Source organism: Triticum aestivum, chromosome 5B (genome assembly GCF_018294505.1).
Source record: "Triticum aestivum cultivar Chinese Spring chromosome 5B, IWGSC CS RefSeq v2.1, whole genome shotgun sequence".
NCBI classification, from domain to species: Eukaryota; Viridiplantae; Streptophyta; class Magnoliopsida; order Poales; family Poaceae; genus Triticum; species Triticum aestivum.
In genome coordinates, this window is record NC_057807.1 from 680,039,777 (window position 1) to 680,042,933 (window position 3,157).

Consider the following 3,157-nt stretch of genomic DNA (forward strand, 5'->3'; position numbering starts at 1 on the left):
TGGTGACGGTGATGATGATGCTATCGGTGCAGGGCTTCGCCTAAGCTCCGAAACGGTATGATCGAGGTGTGTAACTGTGGAGGGGGGCACCGCACACGGCTAAAAGATTAACTAGTGTGTTCTAGGGTGCCCCTGCCCCCGTATATAAAGGAGGGAGGGAAGGCTGGCCAACACTCCTTGGTGCACCCCAAAAAAGGGGGAATCCTACTAGGACTCCAAGTCCTAGTAGGTTTCCACCAAGAAGGAGAGAGGGGGAAGGAAGGAGAGGGAGAGAGGGAGAAGGAAAGGGGGGCGCCACCTCCCTTCCCTTTTCCTATTCGAACTCAGGGGGGCGGCCAGCCCTCCTGCAGCCCTCCTCTCTCTCCACTAAGGATGTGTTTGGTTTGAGGGACAAGCTAGGGTGGTTGTGGGTATCCCCAACCACCTGGCCAGGGATAGCCCTTTTTTGTGTTTGGTTGGGTGGGTGAGGTTAACCCGTCTTTTGTTTGGTTTGAAGGACAGAACATGGTTGAGGATAGCCCTGGAGTGTTTGGTTTGAGGGATAAATGATGGATAAGGGTTGTGGCAACCCTTTTCACTGAGGTGGTCAGATTACCCCCATAGTGACATATATGATATGTGAAGTAATAATTTCAAAAAAATAACTATACCACAACATACCAAAACAAAAGTACAAACTAATTTGAACTCGGCCACATATACTAGTTCAGCATTTGACATTTACCCAAGTGCATACAACTCATAGTTCAACAGTGCAGAGTACTAAAACCTAATAGTTATACAACCCATAGTAATTCTCTTGGTTGTCATCAAAAGTACAACTTAATCATCACATATGCAATCACCATCATTCATGTTCTCCCAAAGACCATAGTAAAGAGCAAGGAAATCCAAACTAAAATCTGGGAGTACTTTCTTGTTCTCCCAAAGTCCATCTATTGCTTTTTTTTGGTTTGGGCTCTTCAAGTAGGGGTTTCTTGGCTATGTCTTCTTCAAGATTAATCACTTTTGTACCAAGAGGGTCATTTGAGCATTTTGCATATTGCCCTGTGGCCATGCTTCCTCCAGCAATAATCACCTAAAGAAAGAAATTCAACAAGTGTTTGGACATTGAGACAATAATTATAACAAGTATTTGAGCTTAAATAAAAAATTGCAGCAAGCATTTGACATTATGAAACCCATTACGGCAAGTACTTTCACATAAAGAGAATTTCAGCAAGCTCCACATTGCATAGAGTGTAGTTATGTATCTATCTACAAAATAATGACATTTTATTTAAGAAGAGAATAGGATTTATGGGCCAAATAACCTCAGATTGAAGGTGCACTGCTCCAAGCTATACTCACAGTACTCTGCTACAGACTGCTTATAAAGAAGAGAATAGGATTTATGGCTTCAAATCACCTGCAATAGACAAAGAATAATCATTAGCATGGAGCACAAATGCATGCTCACGCATCCAGTAACCTGCTACAAGCCGAACTCAAGACCACACGCAGCCTTGCTCATGCATGCACCAGACATGCATACAGCCGCCGTCCAACCCTCAATCTCCGGCCACGCACGCCACCTCAAGCCCCCAGCTGCCGGCCTCCTCCAGATCCAGTCATGCCTCCGGCTCAGATCCCAGCCGTCCGGCCGCTACACGCGATTGCTGGAGAGGCGGACGCGTAGGAGGAGGCAGGGCCGAGTAGAGAACCAACGAACTCACCTCTCGTGGCCTCTCTGCTAGATGCGCCGCCGCCGCCGCACATGAGAGAGACGAGCGATGGGGAAAAAGTGAGGGTTTCACCTATTCGTAGTGGTGAGTGGGAGTCAGTAGGCGGAAAAACGATTCGCGCATGAGCGGAGGGACGCGCGCGTGGGGTGGTTGCCGCTGTCCGTCACTTTTTCGCGGCTAGCCGCAACCCCGTTTTTCACGAATATTCCAGGCATCTGGCTGCCTCTGTCCCTCCTTGACACAGATCCAAACGGGTGGTATCCACTGTAAAAAGAGGCTATCCCTGTCCTTAAAAGGATAGCCCTGCAACCAAACGCACTCTAAGGCCCATCGAGGTCCATTAGTTTCCCGGGGTTTCGTTAACCCTCCGGCACTCCGGTTTTATCCGAAATTTCTCCGGAACACTTCCGGTGTCCAAATATAGTCGTTCAATATACCAATCTTTATGTCTCGACCATTTCGAGACTCCTCGTCACATCCGTGATCTCATCCTGGACTCCGAACAAACTTCGGTCATCAAAAACACATAACTCATAATACATATTATCATCAAACGTTAAGCGTGCGGACCCTATGGGTTCGAGAACTATGTAGACATGACCAAGACACATCTCTGGTCAATAACCAATAGCGGAACCTAGATGGTCATATTGGCTCCTACATATTCGACGAAGATCTTTACCGGTCAAACTGCATAACAACATACGTTGTTTCCTTTGTCATCGGTATATGTTACTTGCCCGAGATTCGATCGTCGGTATCTCAATACCTAGTTCAATATCGTTACCGGCAAGTCTCTTTACTCGTTCCGTAATATTTCATCCTGCAGCTAACTCATTAATCACAATGCTTGCAAGGCTTATAGTGATGAGTATTACCGAGAGGGCCTAGAGATACCTCTCTGAAACACGGAGTGACAAATCCTAATCTCGATCTATGCCAACCCAACAAACACCTTCGGAGACACCTGTAGAGCACCTTTATAATCACCCATTTACGTTGTGACGTTTGATAGCACACAAAGTGTTCCTCCGGTATTCCGGAGTTGCATAACCTCATAGTCTAAGGAACATGTATAAGTCATGAAGAGAGCAGTAGCAATGAAACTGTAAAGATTATAATGCTAAGCTAACGGATGGGTCATGTCCATCACATCATTCTCCTAATGATGTGATCCCGTTCATCAAATGACAACACACGTCTATCGTTAGGAAACATAACCATCTTTGATTAACGAGCTAGTCAAGTAGAGACATACTAGGGACTATAAGTCTTGTCTAAGTATTCACACATGTATTAAGTTTCCGGTTAATACAATTCTAGCATGAATAATAAACATTTATCATGAATTAAGGAAATAAATAATAACTTTATTATTGCCTCTAGGTCATATTTCCTTCAGTCTCCCACTTGCACTAGAGTCAATAATCTAG

The 3,157-nt window shown here is 45.2% G+C and overlaps 1 long non-coding RNA gene across 1 annotated transcript; it reads right to left on the reverse strand.

Moving 5' to 3' along the window:
• Positions 1–676: 676 nt before the first annotated feature.
• Positions 677–1,844, reverse strand: LOC123114152 (uncharacterized). Its single transcript, XR_006456435.1, has 3 exons — positions 1,716–1,844; positions 1,314–1,408; positions 677–1,078 (listed from the first exon to the last, which is right to left on the reverse strand). It is a non-coding gene; the product is annotated as an uncharacterized lncRNA (long non-coding RNA).
• Between the last annotated feature and the right edge of the window lie 1,313 nt (positions 1,845–3,157).